This window comes from Dipodomys merriami, unplaced genomic scaffold (genome assembly GCF_024711535.1).
Source record: "Dipodomys merriami isolate MVZ:Mamm:240054 unplaced genomic scaffold, mDipMer1.0.p SCAF_467, whole genome shotgun sequence".
Lineage (NCBI taxonomy): Eukaryota > Metazoa > Chordata > Mammalia > Rodentia > Heteromyidae > Dipodomys > Dipodomys merriami.
The window spans coordinates 365001-385370 of record NW_027206032.1 but is presented as its reverse complement, the minus strand read 5'-3'; positions in this window follow the sequence as shown (position 1 = coordinate 385370).

Genomic DNA, 20370 nt, shown 5'->3' with positions numbered 1-20370 from the left:
TCACTTTGTGACCATGAGCAGATTACTTAACTTCATGAAATAAAAATATGTTTTAAAAAGCAGCATGAAGGTTGGTGCTGGTGGGTCACACCTGTAATCCTGGCTACTCGTGAGGCTGAGTATTGAGGTTCAAAGGGAGCAAAGTCCATGAGATGCTTATCTCCAATTAACCAGGAAAAGGCCAGAAGTGCAGCTGTGGTTCAAGTAGTAAAATGTTAGGGTTCAGGACAAAAGCCTAGGGGACAGCATCCAGGTCCTTAGTTCAAGCTGTAGGACTAACACAACACAAATAAATAAATAAATAATAAAAGCACCATAAAAAACACAATCCCTGTATTGATTAACTTCAGCTATAATACACTATTGTAATGGCTTGACTTGTGTCTCCCCATAAATTAACAGTTTGAAATCCTAATATCAATATCTCCAAATGTGACATTACTTGGAAAAGGCCTCATTGTAGATGTAACGAAGGTACAATCACTAAAGTGGATGAAAACAAAAATAATGACTGAGCCAGGCCCCAGTGGGCTCACACCTGTCACCCTAGCTACTCAGAAGGCTGAGGTCTGAGGATCTTGGTTCAAAGCCAGCCTTGGAAAGCAAAGCCAGTGAGATTCATATCTCCAATTAGCTACCAAAAAGAGGTGGACATGGAGCTGTGGGTCAAGTGGTAGAGCACTAGCCTTTAGCAAAAGCTCAGGGGCAGTGCCTAGATCCAGAGTTCAAGTCCTAGGACACACACACAGACACACAGACACACACACACATACACACACACACACACAGAGTAGATGCAGTGGACAGTGGCTCTCATTTGTCTGCTCATGTCCCTACGATGTGCTTCCATGGAGAGACTGAAGGAATACTGGGGAATGGAGCTAGAACTCAGGGAAGACAGTATGTGGACAGAAAGGAAGACTAGACAGCAATGGAGAAGTGATGCTGCTTCCAGCTTCCCAGGGAGCCCCTGAAAGAATTATATGTAAGGTATATGAGTTCCAGAGGGATCAGAAGCAGAAAAACAGGAGGCCATGTAAAAGGGTGATTTGAGGCTCTGTGCAAGCCTGTCTTGTAGGAGAGCCTTGAGTTGCAAAGAACAAGCTCCTCCTCCTGCCCTAATCAGATTGGTCACCCCTCCAGCTCACTTTCTCCTCTGAAGAAAGCTACAGGTGCTGAGTGGTGAGGAGAAGACCCTGCAGCTGGCCGAGGAACCATGGGCATCATCTGCACCCATGCAGGCAGCGGTGGTTTGATGTCTAAGCCATGCTTCATGGCCTTTGTGCAGAGTCCAAAGAGAAGATCCCATAGGAAGGATGTGTGTGTGTGTGTGTGTGTGTGTGTGTGTGTGTGTGTGTGTGCATGCCCATGCATGTGCATGCACACCAGCTCTGGGGGCTTGAACTCAAGGCCTAGGCCCTCTCGTAAGCTTTTGTGCGCAAGGATAGTATTCTATCACTTGAGCCACATCTCCACTTCTGTTTTTTGTTTTGTTTTGTTTTGTAGTTTAGTGGATATAAGCATCTCATGGACTTTCCTACCCAGGCTGGCTTTGAACCATGATCCTTAGATCTCAGCATCCTGAGTAGCTAGGATGACAGGCATGAGCCACTGGTGCCCAGCTAATGCAAGAATTCTGACACAGAGTAAAGAAGGAAGGAAAAACGACTATGCCATTCCCTAACGTAGAGCCTGTCACAGTGGCTCAGGCCCGTAATCCCAGGTACTCAGGAGGCTGAGGTCTAAAAATCTCAGTTTAAAACCAAGTCAGACAGGATAACCTGTGAGACTCATGTTTCTGATTACCCAGCAAAAAAAGAGCAGAAAGTGACGCTTCGCTCAAGTGGCAGACCACCAGCCTAGGGAAGGCAGAGGGAGGAGAAGAGAAGCAAGCCAAAAGAGTGATACTCTGAGTTCAATCCCCACCAGTATCAGAACCAAAACAAGAAAAAGAATAAGACAGAAAGACAGACATAAAGAGAGAAAGACAGAGAGAAAGAAAGAAAGAAAGAAAGAAAGAAAGAAAGAAAGAAAGAAAGAAAGAAGGAAAGAAGGAAGAAGGAAGGAAGAAAGAAAAAAGGAAGGAAGGAAGGAAGGAAGGAAGGAAGAAAGAAAGAAAGAAAGAAAGAAAGAAAGAAAGAAAGAAAGAAAGAAGGAAAGAACGAAAGATTTTCTGTACAGTAGAAATTCCCTGCTTCTTCCTCTAGACTTACATTATCACTGGAATCAAGTCTGAGTACCTCTTGTGCTCCTTCTTTTCTCCTGCTGAGACCATCAGAGAATCAGGCCTGGGTTCAAATCCTGCCTTTACTATGTGCTAGCTATGTGAGTTAATACTCCCAACTGTCAACTTCCTTACAGACAACAAAGAACAGAAAGATTTGTTAGAATTGTATTGCTGTTTGAAAGGTCATGACCTTTAGGAGTGTTAGTTCCTTCATCCATACTCTCAAATGTTAATAAGACTAATAAAAATAAATGATGGTGCTGGGCACCAGTGGCTCACACCTGTAATCACAGCTGCTCAGGAGGCTGAGATCTGAGGATCGAGGTTCAAAGTCAGCCCGTGTAGGAAAGTCCATGAGACTCTTATCTCTAATGAACCACCAGAAAACCAGAAGTGGCACTGAAGCTCAAAGTGGTAGAGCATTAGCTCTGAGCTGAAGAGCTCAAGTACAGCACTTAGGTGCAGAGTTCAAGTCCCAGGACTGATCCCTACCCTCATCCCCCAAAATGATAGGGACAACAGCATATTTGATTGCCTTTCTCTGTCCTGGATGGACACCTCTCTCCACTGCCCAGCTATTCTTAGAAGAATGGGTCTTTCCATTCTTGCCTTGTCTAATCAGGTCATTTTTTCCCCCACAATAACCTGATGTGTGGAGCTCATTTGCACAGCGCTGCATCTTGTGTTTTCTTTTCCTTCTAGCCATGGTGAGCTATGAACACAGTAGTTTGTGAGTGAGCCAATACAGAGCTCTTCAGAGAGACAAACTTCAATGGGCCAGGCCTGCCTGCTGGCCTCAGGCAGAATAATATGAATGAAAAAAATGTCAAGGAACTTATTCCATTCCCACTAAATGTCCTGGACTAACCTCAGTTGGTTTAAATTTAAAAGCAAGAAGCACAAACTGGATCTTGTATTGCTCACTTCTTTTTCCTTCCTTCCCTCTCTGTCTCCTTCCCTCCCTCCTTCCCCTCTCCCTTTCCTTTCCTTCCTTCATTTCTTTCCTCTTTGTCCTTCTTTCTTTTTCTCTCTTTTCTCTCTCCTTCCTTCCTTTCTTTCTCTCACTCTTTCTTTCTCTCACTCTTTCTTTCTCTCACTCTTTCTTTCTTTCTTTCTTTCTTTTTTTCTTTCTTTCTTTCTTTCTTTCTCTCCCTCTTTTTCTTTCTTTCTTCTTTTGTATGTGCTGCTACTGGGGTTTAAACTTGGGACCTGGGTACTATCTCGTAGGGTTTTCTTTTTTTCTCAGTCTTCAGACTTGAAGTCAGGGCCTGGGCATTGTCCCTGAGGGTTTTTTTTTTTTTTTATGCTGAAGGCTAGCGCTCTACCTCCTTGAGGCACAGCTCCACATTCAGTTTTTAGGAGGTTAGTTGGAGATAAGAGTCTCATGGCCTTTCCTGCCCAGGCTGACTTGGAATTGTGATCCTTAGATCTCAGCCTCCTGGGTAGCTAGAATTACATGCATGAGCCACTAGCACCTGGCTTCATTTTTTTCCTGCAGGAAGCTAGCTGGGATGAATGGGCTCACTCTAAAGGGAAAGACAGGGGAGGTGCTGGCAACTCCTTTGTCTGTACAAGGTTTGAAAGAGTAGACCTCTAACAAGTGTAATTTAATCTTACCTCCAGTTCAATTGTGGTGAGTTCCAGGTCTGAAAAAAATAAACTAAGATGTCACAGAATGTCAGAAATAATTGAATTCAAACTCCCTGACTCAATAAATAGGAATCTGAGCTCAGGAAAGGGATCATGCCTCTGGCAACTGGTAAGGTGGGCAAAGTCACGTGACTCCTCATCCTGGGGTGAGGAAGGGCAGTCACATGACTCAGTCCTTCTCACCTCTGTGATTCCTTCCTGCAGCAATGTCATGATTTTATTTGTGTCCTACTTACATGCCAGCTGCACCATTATTAACATGGGTACCCTTAATGCTTGAATCAATTCCATTTTTACTCCGCAGTAAGCTTATTTTGAAAGGAAACTGCTGTTGAGGGAAAGCAACAATCGTTTGCCACAAGTAGTAGACAATAATCAAAATAAATGCTACGAAATGAAGCAATACAGTTCAAGTTGAGTCAGATACTGCTGTGTACAGAGAGGTGGTTTGCTGGGAGAGTTAAAAGGGAGATTCATCATGTTAGAGAGAGCTTAAAAGGGAATGGCTTTCTCATTGTAGGATCAGATACTTTTGGTAATTTGCTTGTGGATCAAACCATATCTTTCAGATCTTGAGTGGTCATGCAGATCGGGAAAGAGAACATGCATGAAAGTTTCTAAAGACATCTCAGTTTTGACACTGAAGTCTCAACTGTGCCACGTGGCACTACTGGACCTTGAGTGAGTTACTAAACTGTTCACTGGTCATGATTTCTCATTCATACCTGAGGAATAATTTGTGTGTGCATGTGTGCATGAATCCTGGAGTTGTTTCAGGCATTGGAACATGAGATGGTATATACAAAGCCCTTTGCAGATGAATTGGCACAGTATAAGTCCATGACTTTAATAATATAATATATTTCAGCTGGGCGCTGGTGACTCATGCCTGTCATCCTAGCTACTCAGGAGGCTGATAGCTGATAATCATGGTTTAAATCCAGTCTGGGCACTAAAGTCCCTGAGATTCTTATCCCTGATTAACCACCAGAAAGCTGGAAGTGGAGCTGTGGCTCAAAGTTGGTAGAGCACTAACCTTGAGTGAAAGAGCTGAAGGACAGCACCCAGGCCCTGAATTCAAGCCTCATGACTGACAAAACAAACCAATGCAAGTATCATTGTTAAAACTTCAAAGGAGATGGTATAGCTTCTGCTAGTGTCTCCAACTTTATTTATAAAGTCACACAGCAACTATTTTGTAGCCTGTACTATCTGTTACAATGACTTAATTTTGTCATAGTTGGGTAACCACTTGACGAGTCCAAGTTAGAAAAAGATATAACTTAATCCCTAAGTTGCTGGCCAAAGCATCAAACATGCTACCAAAAACTTTAGGGCAACTACTAAACAATTTCAATTCTTGTGTATGGCAAGGGAAGAATTCAGGCAAAATGTAAACATGAGTAAAGATGTTAGAAAAATATGAAAGAGAAGCTGTGTGTGTGTGTGTGTGTGTGTGTGTGTGTGTGTGTGTGTGTGTGTGTGTGTGTGTGTGTGTGTGTGTGTGTGTGTGTGTGTGTGTGTGTGTGTGTGTGTGTGTGTGTGTGTGTGTGTGTGTGTGTGTAGTTGGAATTAAGAGTCTCACTGACTTTCCTGCCCAGGCTGGTTTCAAACCTAGATCCTCAGACATCAGTTTCCTGAGTAACTAGAATTACAGGTTTGTGTCACATGTGCCTGGCAAAATATGACAATGAGAGCATGTAGCATACACATGACAAGAGGAAAATGGCAGTTCAGTGCATTTAGCACCATCTTTAGCCATCTTTCTCATCATAGAGCTTGGCCTTGGGTTAAATTAGTGTGAACTGGATGGCTTTCTGATTGGTGCATCTTCTTTCTATTTCCTGTAAGGAGGTGATTTGAAAGATTGACCGTCCTGTCTTTATTTCCTCATTCTTTCATCCTTCTAACTTCCTTATTCTTTTGCATCCCCCTTGCCCCATTTCATTGTCTGACAGGTTTGGGTTTATAAACTTACCCAGTCATCTGCACAGAGGAAAGACCTGTTCTCCCCTGACAGCTTTTCCACTCATCTGAATCCATAGCAAATCAGCAGTCCAATGCAAAACATAAAGCAAACTGTCATGGCTATGTTCCAATAAAATTCCACTTGCAAACATAAGTGGCAGGCTGGCTTTGTCTGGCAGGTTGTAGTCTGTGCAACAAAAACAGGATATTTTGTATACTACCATGTGTGTGTGTCCTAAGACTTGCACTCAGGGCCTACACATTGTCCCTGAGCTTTTCTGTGCATGGCTAGTGCTCTACCACTTGATCCACAGCGCCACTTCCAGTTTTCTGGTGGTTCGTTGGAGATAAGAGTCTCATGGACTTTCCTGCCCTGGGCTGGCTTCAAACCTTCATTCTCAGATCTCAGCTTCCTGAGTAGTTAGAATTATAGGTGACATCCAGGGTTATTTTCTATTTTACACATGAGAAAATTGCAGTTCATTGGGATGGAGTAATTTGCCCAATGTCACAAGATCAGCACACTGACATCAGTTCTACAAAACATGAGATTTGCTTTGAATCCAAAAGGCTCAGGGCCAGTTACATGTCATCATAATGCTTCCATCTCCTGCTTCTAATTTCCATGACAAAGAATGAGAGATTTTGAGATGAATTTAGACTTGGAAATAAGGGTTGATGTTTGAGACACAATTCTAACCTGAGGAAGAAGATGAACAATATCCTCAAAGTCCACAAAATATAGCAGATGCTGGGCACTGGTGCTCATGCCTACAATCCTAGCTACTCAAGTGGCTGAGATCTGAGGATCCCACTTTGAAGCCCTTGGCAGACAAACCCAAGAAACTCTTAGGGTCAATTAACAAGCAAAAAGGCAAGAAGTGAAGTGTGACTTAAGTGGTAGAGCCCCAGCTTGGAGTAGAAAAAGCTAAACAAGATCATGAGGTCCTGAGTTTAAGCTCCAGTGCTGGTCTACCATGCACATGTGTGTGCACACACATACACACAATCACATACACATAATATAACAATAGAGTAGAAAGGGTATAGGCCCTAGTTGTAGACCTACACCTGGCATTAATCACTCTTTGCTTCACTTTCCCCATATGTAGTAAGAAAAGGCAGTATTTATTTTGTGTACACAGAACACAGAACTTTCCAATGCCTTTATCTTAATTTTCCCTCACAACCACTCTGAGATTTTTATTTTTCCTCTGTTCATGGGGCTTTAACTTGGAGCTATCCCTAAGCTCTTTCTCAAGAGTAGCACTCTACCACTTTAAGCCATTACTTTATTTCTGGTTTTCTGGTGGTTCATTGGAGATAAGAGTCTTAGGGATGCCCAGAGATGGTGGCTCACACTTGTAATCCTAGCTACTCAAGAGGCTGAGATCTGAAGATCAGGCTTCAAAGCCAGCCCAGGCAGGAAAGTCTGTGAGACTCTTATCTCCAGTTAAACAAATGAAAACCAGAAGTGGCATTGTGGCCAAAGTGGTAGAGCTCTTGTTTTGTGCTGAAGAGCTCAGAGACAGCGCCCAGGCCCATAGTTCAAGTCCCATGACTGAAAAAAAAGGACTCTCAGGGACTTTCCTGCCTGGGATGGCTTCAAACCAAAATCCTTATATCTCAATCTCTGGAGTAGCTAGGATTACAGGTATGAGCTCCAGTGCATGACTATTCTGACATTTTATCCTCAGTGCCTAGATGAACAAGGCCAGGCTTGAAAAGGTCAGTTACATTCTCACGGTGACAATTAGTAAATGGTACTGCAGGCAGGATCTGCATGTTGGCCTGTCAGATTACAAATTCAAGCTATTTTTTGCTATGTTTTGCTTTGGTGCTGGCCCTGGGTTTACACTCAGGGTTAGTACACTATCCCTGAGCTTTTTCTTATTGTTTTTGTTGTTGTTGTTCAAGGCTAGCATTCTACCACTTCAGCCACAGTTCCACTTCCAGTTCTTTTTTTTTGGTGGCTCATTTAATTGGAGGTAAAAGTCTCTCAGGATTTGTCTGCCTGGACTGGCTTTGAACCATGATCCTCAATCTTAGCCTCCTGAGTAGCTAGGATTACAGGGGGAGAGCCACTGACACCCAGCTTTTTCCCCCCTAATGCAACACATTCCTGAAAAGTGTCTGTCTACAGGCAAGTCTGCAGATGAGAAGATGTTCCTAGAATCTGAGCTGACAGGTGCTGAGATTTTACCACGTGCTCCATACTGAGTGCAATTTATGAAGTGGATTCAGACAACATCTTCTGTGTATCTATGTAGGAATTTGAGGCTTTTTTCTTAAGATCTTAAGTAACTGGTCCACAGCCACTCAGTTACTAGGAAGTATGTTTGGAGTTTGAGCCAGGTCATGTTCATTCCAAAGCGCATTCATCTAACTATTCATACATATGGTACATTATTCAACCCACACTAGAGAGAGAATAGCACTACTAAGCTGGGTGCCTGTAGTCCTAGCTATCAGGAGCCTAAGATCTGAGGATCAAGATTTGAAGCCAGCTCAAGCAGGAAAGTCTGTGAGATAGATTCTTCTCTCCAGTGAGACACCAAAAAGCTGGAAGTCGAGTTGTAGGTCACTGGTAGAATGTTAGCCTTGAGCACAAATGTTCTGGCAGAGTGCCCAGAACACACATGCACACACACACACACACACACACACACACACACACACCTACTACTACTACTTAGACCAGACAGCAGGTATAAATAGGGCGTGGTCTTGTAGGTCTCTCCATTAGGAATTCTCCTTACCCTTCCAAACACCCAAGAACCACAATGGAATCTTCCATACAGAGTGCCACACTATAGAACCATTCAAGGAGTCCAAGTCAGAAAAAAAAGACACACTTAATCCCCAACTTCTCCTTTCTAATTTGGTAACACACCCAGTATGTCACCAGAATATGTAGAGCAGTGAAACAACCTCAGTCCTTGCATTGGGCAAGAGAAGAACCTAGCAAGCTTGGAGTGTGAGGAAAGATGAGAGGAAAATTATTTAGCAATGACTTAGGGTGGGTCTGGAAATGTGGCTTCATGGTAGAGAGCTGGCCTAGCATACATGAAGCCCTGGGTTTGAGTCTTCAGTACCATATAATCAGAAAAAGCTGGAAGTGATGATGTGGTTCAAGTGGCAGAGTGCTTGCCTTGAGCAAAAGAAGCTCAGAGACAGTGTCCAGACCCTGAGTTTAAGCCCTATAACTGGCCCAAAAAGAAGGAAGAAATGACATGAGGCACAGAAAGAGGACACGTGGCATACATATGACACTAGAAGGGACCATTTCAGCCTGGCTCTGCCATCTGGTACCACCTTCCACTGTCTTCCTCATTACACATCTTGGCCTTGTGTTAAACAATAAGAATTAGGGGCTGGAGGTATGGATCGATCGGTAGAGAGATAGTCAATGAGCGAAAGCTTTAGGTACAGAGGTTGAGTCTCCATCTCAGACTAAAAAAAAAAAATTAGTAAGAACAGGATGACATTTTTAATAGGGTGGGGGGCCTTTGGGTTTCCTGGGAGGTTGTGATAGCAACAATTGACTGTCTCATCCTTGCTTCTTTCATTCTTTTGTTCTTGCTTACTCAATCCTTTTTTGTTTTTGTGTCATTCCTGGGGCTTGAACTCAGGGCCTGTGCACTGTTCCTTTGCTTCTTTTGCTCAAGGCTAGTACTCTACCAGTTGAGCCATGGTGACACTTCTGGCTTTTTCTGTGTATGTGGTACTGAGGAATCGAACCCAGGCCTTCATGCACACTAAGCGCAAGCACTCTACCACTGAGCCACCTTCCCAGCCCTGCTTCATGGTTTTGCAGCCCTATTTCCTTGTATGGCAAGTTTGGGTTTATTAGCATATCCTGCCAACAGCAAGTTGTTAAGTCTTCCCATCCCTGATTGGCTGCTTTCCCACTATCTTGTATCAGTGAATCTGTTACCCTGGTGTGATCACTACTTTGACATTCCAGTTAATATAGTTAGCATCAAAACTCCTGAGGCGGTGAGGCTGTTGAGAATAGGTGCAGAAGCTTTTTTCTGGAGGGAGTGAATTTAATTGCCTCTGAATGGGGTTATAAAAGGTAGTAAAAAATAGCCAATGCCTTTCTCTCTTTCCCTCACTTTGAGTAGACTGCTGGCACAGAGTAGAAAGGCAGGTGGATTAAGAGAGTGTGTCAAGGAAATGAAGATAAATGGCTTTAGATTCGGTATGATAACACAAAACGGATTGCTTAGATTCAGAAGAGAGACCAGAGTGTTACGGAGAAATGGTCTGAAATCACAGCAGCTCTCACGCACAATTAATATTTCATGGGCACAGTGCTGGCTGTTTCCACTGTGTCCCTGGGAATGAACGGGGGAGAATTTTTCAGCTTCACAATTCCCAGAATTCTATCGTAAGGACCTTATCCCTTTGGGTATAGATTTCATTCTTCTAAGAGATCAGTTTCAAAAATATTCAGCCATGGCTAGGCATTGATGGCTCATCCCTGTAATCCTAGCTATTTAGGAGGCTGAGATGAGAGGATCGTGGTTCAAAGTCAGCCTGGACAACATGTGTGAGAGTCTTCTCTCCAATTTAACCAGCAAAAAAGTTGGAAGTGGATCTGTGGCTCAAGGGGTAGAGCACTAAGCCTTTTTTTTTGGGGGGGGGGGTCCAGTTGTGGGGCCTGAACTCTGGGCCTGGGCGCTGTCCCTCAGCTCTTCAGCTCAAGGCTAGCGCTCTATCACTTGAACCACAGTGCCAACTTCTGGCTTTTTTTTCTGCTTATGTGGTGCTGAGGAATCGAGCCCAGGGCCTCAGGCATGCAAGGCAAGCGCTCTACCACTGAGCCACCTTCCCAGCCCGAGCGCTAAGCCTTGAGAAAGAAAGCTCAGAGATGGCACCCAGATCCTGTGTTCAAGCCTTATGACTGGCACCAAAACAACAACAACAAAAATCAAGCATAGCCTGATTCTGGTGACTCAGGCCTGTAATTCTAGCTACTCAGGAAGCTAAGGTCTGAGGATTGCAGTTCAAAGTCAGTCTGGACAGGGAAGTCTGTGAGACTCTTATCTCTAGTGAGAAAGCTAGAGGTGGAACTATAGTTCAAATGCTAGAGTGCTATTCTTGACAAGAAAAAAAAAATGATCAGGGACAGCACATAAGTCCTGAGTTCAAGCTTCAGTAGCAACATGAAAACAAAATCAACCATAGAATTACATGAGTGCCTTATCAGTTATAAATATGAAAGGGTTTATTACACAGTAAATTTTCTTTTAAGTTTTACCACTGGCTAGGATATTGGAAAGGTAAATTTCCATCGATAAATGGAAGCTTATGGAAGATGTGACCTAAGAAAAGAACTTGGGGGGGGTTTGCATGGCTCAGTGGGTAGAGCACCAGGCAATGAGTGAAAGTATAGGGTATCGAGTTCGAGTCTTGGTCTCAGGGGGGTAAAAATAAAAAAGAACTTGGTTGTAAGGCCTGCCTAAGAGATGCCCAGCAGAGCCATGGTGCTGAGGGATCTGAAGGGCCAAGTTCACTACCTCAGCCCTGGTCCTGCTACACTGGGGGCATGGGCCCTGCAGAGAATAGCAACATCAAAAGGATTCAGAGTTACACTGGGAAAGAGGTGAGGAGGGAAGTCGGGAGGGGAGACCCAGGGTACGGAGGGCAGCTCTGCTAATGGGAGCCTTCTGGCAAGATACTCTCACCCCATGATGCCTCATCTTTTAAGTATGAAGCTCCTCAGAGGTCATTTTCAGCTCTCATCCCCCAACTGTGATTCTACACTGTGTCACTAAGGGAATTTCACTGTGCCTAAAGCAGGAGCCTTCAGAGCTAAGAGGGTCTTCACTGGAAAAAAAGGTGGAGCCCAAGCCTCTCATCCCTGCCCTCTACATCATCCCTTCTCTGCACCTTAATTTTCTGAATGACCAAGGGAGCTTTCCAACTCCCCCTGGCCCCATATCTTCTTTCTGATCTAGGGGAGGGGCAGGAAGAAAGGGGCAGCAAGGTGGACTCGTGGCTAGACAATGGCTGCTGATAGGCTCCATCTCTGAGGATCTCACCTGTGAATGGGCAGAGAGGGCTGAGGAGTGTGGCCCAAAACTTAGCTAAGAGGAAAATGGGAAAAGGCAAAGTCCAAGATTCTTCCCATTGTGGAGACTATAAAAGGAATACCCACAGAGTCGGAGGAGATCTATGGAACAACGGTGGCCAAGATATGTGTCTTCTTAATGCTTTGGATTTTTCCCATTTTTGTCAGTTGTGAGGCTTGAACTCAGGGTCTGGACACTTTCCCTGAGCTTCTTTGTGCTCAAGGCTAGAGTTCTACCTCTTAAGCCACAGTGCCATTTCTGGTTTTGGAGTGGTTAATTGGAGATAAGAGTTTCATGGGGACTTTTCTACTTGTGCTAGCATTGAGCCATGATCCTCAGATCTCAGCCTCCTGAGTTAGCTAGGATTACAGGTGTGAGCTAATGACACCTGGCTTTGGGTTTTTCGCCTTTAATGGGGTTTCATGGGAGCTTAGTCTTTAATGGACAACTACTTTGACTAGAACTAGGTTGAGTGCTTTAAATGTCATCTCATTTAGTCCTACAACCACTATTATTGTTGTTGTTTTGTCCCAGACATGACTCAAACTCAGTATTTCATGCTTGTTTCCCCCCAGTGGCTGGTGTTCTACCACCTGCACCATGCCTCCAGCCTCCTTCCAATCACCGTTCACACTATCTTCATTTCATGGAGGAAAACCTCCCAGGTTAGGAAAGGCAAACCACTGCAGCTCAGTGGTGGTGGGGTTGGGAGGTATACCTGGTCTGCCTGAATCCCCTGATCCAAGGCCACACTGTGCCACAATTTCATGAAGAATCCAGTTGCACGGACCCTCTAGCTCACTTGATAGACTCTGGTGTGGAGAACTGGCAAGGAATGCCACTGTTCAGGTCCCAAGTCTCACTGATTAGACTGTCTTTTGGGGCAAATTGCCTACCATACGGAATCTACAGTTTTCTCATCGGAATAAGTAGGGATTAGGAAAATGTTCTGTTGATTTATTGGGATGATTAGATGTAATTAAGTGGATAATAATTTTTAGCTATAATTCTTTTCTTTGTGTTTTGAGGTCTGAGACCAGGACTCAAATTTGCCACTTCTGCTCACTGGCTATTACTCTACCAACTGAGCCACACCTCCAACCCATTGTGTGTGTGTGTGTGTGTGTGTGTGTGTGTGTGTGTGTGTGTGTGTGTGTTGGATCTAGGACCTGAATTCAGGGGCTAGGCATTGTTGCTGCTGCACCTCTTTTTCCCCCGCAGGGCTAGTACTCTACCATCTGAGGCATAGCTCTACTTTTAGCTTTTTGCTGGTTAATTGGAGCTAAGAGCTCATGGACCTTCCTGATGCCCTGGCTGGCTTTGATCCTTGATTCTCAGATCTCAGCCTCCTGAGTAGCTAGGATTACTAGTGTGAGCTACTAGCTACTGCTTGGTTAGTTAAACTGTATGCAAATTACATAAAAATGAATGTATGGTTCCCCTGAATTCTAACATCAAGTAGGGTATTTTTTATAAGAGGAAAAGAGCCTGGCTAAGCAATCAGTACCAAGGCCCCCGTTGTAGAGATTCTGCTTCTTATCATCTTGACCTTGAGCAATCCTGTATGCAGGGCCCTAGACTTCATTTCATCTTAGCCTTGAGCAATTAAGCATGTGAGCCCCTGGGCATCACACTGTGGCCCATCACCCCTGGAAGACTTGCTCCTGAACACTGGGCTGACCGAGGCATGCAAAGGAATAGACATCCAGTCAGAAGCGCTAAATGCTGCATGGAGAGGTGGTGCAGGCTGCATGGAGTCTCTGATTGGGCAAGGAGACTGATGTGGTCTAGAGGTGTCCAATGATGTTCAGAGTCACCTTGCTCTCTCCTAGACACACCTTATCAAAGCTTGTACCTTATCAAAGCTTGCACAATGTACTCCAGGTACTGCCCTCCCTTGTAATCCCTTCAGTCTAGTGGGAGCTCTGTTTGTGTTGTTCTTCAATAAATGTTGGCCATTTTACTTCTCCCTCTGTTTTCACAGATCCATTCTTTAAAACCAAAGAGACAAAGGACCTGATTCAAATATTGTAGTTTTGGGGCTGGGAAGGTGGCTCAGTGGTAGAGCACTTGCCTTGCATGCTCAAGGCCCTGGGTTCGATTCCTCAGCACCACATAAGCAAAAAGAAAAAAGCCAGAAGTGGTGCTGTGGCTCAAGTGGTAGAGCGCTAGCCTTGAGCTGAAGAGCTGAGGGACAGCGCCCAGGCCCAGAGTTCAGGCCCCATGACCGGACCCAAAAACAAAACAAAACAAAATCAAATATTGTAGTTTTTCAGTTTCATTATCTTGATTCAAATATTGCAGTTTTTCAGATTCATGTGCATAAATGTCCTGCTGGTTTCAAGTGCCACAGGTGAAACCCAAGAAGTTATTCCCCACCATCCTCAAAATGCCATTCTACAGGCTCATGACTGTAATCCTAACTACTAAGCAGGCTGAAATCTGAAGATTGTGGTTCAAATCCAGCCAGGGCAAGAAAATCTGTGAGACTCTTATCTCCAATTAACCACCAGAAAACAGGAAGTAGAGGTATGGCTCAAGTGATAGAGCACTAGCCTAGAGCAAAAAAGCTAATGGAGATTCTGAGTTCAAGTTCCAGGATTGGCATGTGCACGCGCGTGTGTGCGTGCATGCGTGCGCATGCGTGCGCACGCACACACACACACACACACACTGGAAAGTGGAGAAGTAGAGCACATGGTCATCCAGACACATGTTGGGAGCTATTCAAGCCAGGCACATTGCCTGTCCCCTCTAGAATGTTTGGTAATTTAGTTTCCAACCTCCAACTCTCAGTGACTCCCACTGCAATTCAGACTCTGGATGGTGTCTACCTGAGCCAGGATGAGTTCCTCTTCCACTTTCTCCAGGAGCTGGTGTTCATCAAAGCTGGTTGAAATGTCTTAGCTTAGGGTGACTTCTATTCCAAACACTCACTGGATTTAGTTGCAGTTGATGTCCAAGAACTGCCAGACTTCATTTTGAGCAGGTGACTTTTGGAGACAGCAAGCCCAGCTGGGTCTGCTTGGTAACTGGGCTGTAGCCTGCTCTTTGCCACTCAGGACTGTAAGTCAGCCCATGGGGAGGAAGAGCAGCTGCAGGCCTCCTGATCCACGATGCTACAGCGGCCTCTGCTGGCCATCCACAGAGCTAAAGGCATTCTTCTGGTTCCTGTAGGTTTCATAGTTGTTTTCATTCCATCTCCCCCGCCTGCCTTCCTGGGACTTGAACTCAGGGTCTGGGGTTTCCTTGAGTATTTTTCCCTCAAGCCTACTGCTTCACTACTTGAGCCACAGCTCGACTTCCAGCTTTTTAGTGGATCATTAGAGATAAAAATCTCATGGACTGGCCTGGAAATGTGGCTTAGTGGTAGAGAGCTTGCCTAGCATGCATGAAGTCCTGGGTTCGAATCTTCAGTACCACATAAACAGAAAATCCAGAAGTGGTGCTGTGGCTCACGTGATAAAATGCTAGCCTTGAGCAAAAAGCTCAGGGACAGTGCCCAGGCCCTAAGCTCTAGCACCAGGACTGGCAAAAATAAAAAATAAAAAAAACTCATGGACTTTCCTGCCTGAGCTGGCTTGTAATGTTGACCCTCAGATCTCAGTCTCCTGAGTAGCACGGATTACAGGCATGAGCCACCACCACTAATGTGTAGCTGAATCCTGCTTTTGCTTTTCACTGGCAGAAGGACTTTGAGAAAATTGTTTAACGTCCTTGACTCTCACTGTCAATTGTAGGAATTTTTTGTTGTTTTGCTTTTTTTTTTTTTTTTTTTTAATGCCAGTCTTGGTTGCTTGAACTCTGAGCCTAGAAGCTGTTCCTGAGCTTCTTTTGCTCAAGGTAAGCACTCTACCACTTAAGCCATAGCACCCCTTCTGGCTTTTTTGAGTAGTTTATTAGAGATAAGAGTCTTACAGAGTTTCCTGTCCTGTCCAGGCTGGCTTCCAACTGTGATCCTCAGATCTGAGCCTTCTAAGTAGCTAGGATTACAGGTATGAGTCACCAGTGCTTGACTCTTATAAGAATATTGAGAAGCCGGGCGCTGGTGGCTCACGCCTGTAATCCTAGCTACTCAGGAGGCTGAGATCTGAGGATCGCGGTTCAAAAGCCAGCCCGGGCAGGAGAGACCGTGAGACTCCTATCTCCAATAAACCACCAGAAAACCGGAAGTGGCGCTGTAGCTCAAGTGGTAGAGTGCTCGCCTTGAGCTGAAGAGCTGAGGGACAGCGCTCAGGCCCAGAGTTCAAGCCCCATGACCGACAAAAAAAAAAAAAAAAGAATATTGAGAAGAGTTTTTTGTTTGTTTGTTTTTAATGCTGATCTTATGGCTAGAAACAGGACCAGGATGCTGTCCTGGAGTTTTTGTTTTTGTGTTTTGTCAACCATGGAGCTTGACCTCAGGGCCAGGGCACTGGGCTGGGAAGGTGGCTCAGTGGTAGAGTGCTTGCCTTGCATGCATGAGGCCCTGGGTTCGATTCCTCAGCACCACATAAGCAGAAAAAAAACTAGAAGTGGCGCTGTGGCTCAAGTGGTAGAGCACTAGCCTTGAGCTGAAGAGCTGAGGCCCAGAGTTCAGGCCCCACAACCAACCAAAAAAAAAAAAAGAATCCCTGAGAGGAGACTCAAGCTGGTACAGCTCCATTCCAGGCTTTGCCTTTGTTTTAGGCAAAGACTCCATTTTTGACTGACCTTTAAGGGTGCTGACTAAGAACCTTTAAACAAGGTTCAAACTAGAAAAACAACCTTAATCACTGGGCCACAATTTGGCTCCGACAAGCCCAGTTCCCAGAATGGGAAAAAAAAAAAGCATCTGGTTCCCTTCCCCCTAACAACCTAACCCACCCTTGATTGTTCAGTTAAAGACTGACTGATGAAACAGATAGGTTGTAATCTGGCTCAAACTGGTGGTATCTTGAGCTAAATTTTCAAGACATTTTAAACCAAAGTGATAGGCTGGTTTAAACAGCCATTATGAGACAAACTCACCTCATTGGCCATCTGAGTGTAGTCAGGTATGACTGGACAATCCTTTGTGTGTGTTACCATCTCATTGGTCACCTGCGTGTGACCAGACTTGACCTCATGGATTTTGCCTTTAAAAACCCTAGCTTGTGGGTCATTCAGGGTCACAGTATCAGCTCCCCAGCCTGTGCTGCAGCCCTGACCGGTCAGTGTAGGAACCTTCTCAATAAAGTTGCTTCTTTGTTAATAACTTTGTTGCGGTGGGCTCTGTCACTCTGGACAAATAGGTAGGCTTGCCTGCCTGAGTAGGGGTCTTCCTACTACAGCCACAGTGCCTAAGCTTTTGTGCTGAAAGCTAGCACTCAGCTCCTTGAACTTTTTAAACTCAAGATTGGAGCTCTACCGTTTGAGCCATAGTTCTACTTCTGGGTTATGGGTTATTGGCAATGAGAGTCTCCTGGAGCCAGGTTCTAGTGGCTACACGTGTAACCCTAGCTACTCAGGAGGCGAAGAGATGAGGATCATCTGAATTTCAAAGCTAGCCCAGGCAGGAAAGTCTAATGAGACTCTGATCTCCAATTAACCACCAGAAAACCAGAAGTGGCACTGTGGCTCAAGTGGTAGAGCACTTGTCTTGAGCAAAAAAGCTCAAGGACAGGGCCTAGGTCCAGAGTTCAAGCCCCAAAACTGACAAGAGGCGGGGGGGGCGGGGGGAGAGGGAGAGGAAGAGGGGGAGAGGAAGAGGAGGAGGGAGAGAGAATGTGTCTCATGGGCTTTCTTGCCTGGCCTCACTTCAAAACACGATCCTTAGATCTCAACTCACGAGTAGCTAGGAATACAGGCATGAGCCACTGGCACCATTTTTTTGTGTGTTTCTTAAATGAAATTAAGTCAATTTCCTACTCCCAACCTTCAAGAGCTTCTGTTTCAGGATAAAAGCCAAAGTCCCCACCATAGCTGAAGGGACCTAGCCTTGGTTAGTGGTTCTCAAACACATCTAGAGGGCTTGTTTGAAGCAGGAACCATTGGGCCCTAGCAGGGGCCAACCAGCCAGCCTGGGTTGGACCTGATAATGTGTATTTCTAGCAAGTTCCTGGATGACATCACTGCTGCTGGGTGGAGACCACACTTGTAGCTCATTGGTCTGCACAAGTTGCCCACTGCCTGTCCTACAGCAAGCATCTCCTCTGCTCCCCACACTGACTGTGATGCAGCCACACTGGTCTACTACTTCTAAGACAGGCCAGACACTTCTCACACTTTGAGGTCATGACCCTGGCTCATTCTTGGGCCTGGATGTCTTGCCTTGATGTCTCCTAAGTCACTTTACCACATGAGGTTTTCTAAATTCATACTTGATTGCAAAGTGCTAATTCTTCTCCCTGGTAATTCCTCATTTCTACTTTCTTTTTTCATCATATATTTATACAAGTATGTATGTGTGTACATTATCTATATTACATGCACACTAAAGCATAGACCTTCAAAAACAAAGCCTTCCTTTTTCTCCTTGCTACATCTACAGTGTCCAGAACGTAATAAACATAATAGAAACAAAAGAATGAGCTGGGCACTATTATATACAATATTGAAGTCCATGAAGGAAAAGTGACGTACATGAACATACATATACAAGAATTTAGCAGCTCAACAAACTTCAAGTAGGATAAACTCAGAAATCCACACCATGACACATTCTAATTTAGTTGTTAAAGACAGAGAACCTTTAAAGTCACAAACACAACTCAGTACACACAAAGAGATCTCCAGTGAGATTATGACCCATTTCTCACTAGAAACCAAGGAGGCTAACAGAAAGCAAAGGAAACAAATTTAAACCACTAAAAGAAAAAGAATATCATCCAAGCTTTCTAAAAAGAGAAAAACTGTCCTTCAAAAGAGAGAGGTAGGCCGGGCGCTGGTGGCTCACGCCTGTAATCCTAGCTACTCAGGAGGCTGACATCTGAGGATCGCGGTTCAAAGCCAGCCCGGGCAGGAGAGACCGTGAGACTCCTATCTCCAATAAACCACCAGAAAACCGGAAGTGGCGCTGTAGCTCAAGTGGTAGAGCTGAGGGACAGCGCCCAGGCCCAGAGTTCAAGCCCCATGACCGACAAAAAAAAAAAAAAAAAAAAAAAAGAGAGAGGTAAGCTGAGTACTGATGTATCAGGTCTGTCATCCTAACTACTCATGATGTTGAATTCTGAAGATTGTGGTTCAAAGACAGGCTGGCAGAAATATCATTGAGGTGTCTTCTCCAATAATCAGCAAAATGCCAAACTGGAGGTGTGGTTCAAGTGATAGAGCAATAGAAAAAAAACCAAGAAAGCCAAACAAAGCTGGACAGTTGGTGGCTCATACCTGTAATCTTAGCAACTCAGAAGGCTGAGATTGCAGGATTGTGGTTCAAAGCCGGTCTGGACAGAAAAGTCCATGAGACTTTAGTCTCCAATTAACTACTAAAAAAAAAAAAAAGACACCAGAGTGGCGCTGTGGCTTGAGTGGTAGAGGACAGGCCTTGAGCAAAAAAGCTCAAGGATGGCACATATACCCTAAGATCAAGTTCCAGGACCTGCCCTTTCAATCCCCACCCCACCAAAAGAAAAAGAGAGCCAAACAAGAGTACAAAGTTGAAATTTCAAGCCCCCAGCACCTCTTCCACATGTACAAAGATTGAAATCAAAGCAATGAAGAGAGCAAAATATAAATGAAAACTAATGATAGCTAATTACAGATTTTTTTTTTGTCGGTTGTGGGGCCTGAACTCTGGGCCTGGGCACTGTCCCTCAGCTCTTCAGCTCAAGGCTAGCGCTCTACCACTTGAGCCACAGCACCACTTCTGGCTTTTTTCTGCTTATGTGGTGCTGAGGAATCAAACCCAGGGCCTCATGCATGCGAGGCAAGCACTCTACCACTGAGCCACCTTCCCAGCCCTAATTACAGATTTTAAAAAAAGAAGTGATGGGTTTCACACCAAGGCTCTCTAGTTTCAAACTAGATCCTTCTTGCTAGGCAGAGGCTCTAGCACTTGAGTCTACTCCCCTAGCCTTCGCCCTTCATCATTTTGAACATGAAACCCACTGCCTCTGGATTACAAAGCAATTGATGAGGATTTGATTGGAAATTGTGATTTTTCTTTGACTTCACAGATGGTATTAACAACTGGTAACTACTAGTTGAAGTGGATTTTTGACCAGAAGTTGCTCCTGTTTACATCACCAAGTGAAGTGGGAGAGAATGGAGAGAGGCCCTGTGACCCAGTGACCCCAGTGCAGGGATTGCCCCAGGAAAGTTGCTCACAGAAAAGTGTGGTGCCTTTATATTTCATGCCCCTGAAATGTATCTGAAACAAGAATATGATGGCTTCAAGGTGGATCTCTGGGACCTGGGCACCATCTTGTTTTTCATGGTTACAGGAAAATTCCCCTTTAAAATGACCACTTTCAATCAGCTATGTACACAAATTGTACAGGGCAAGTA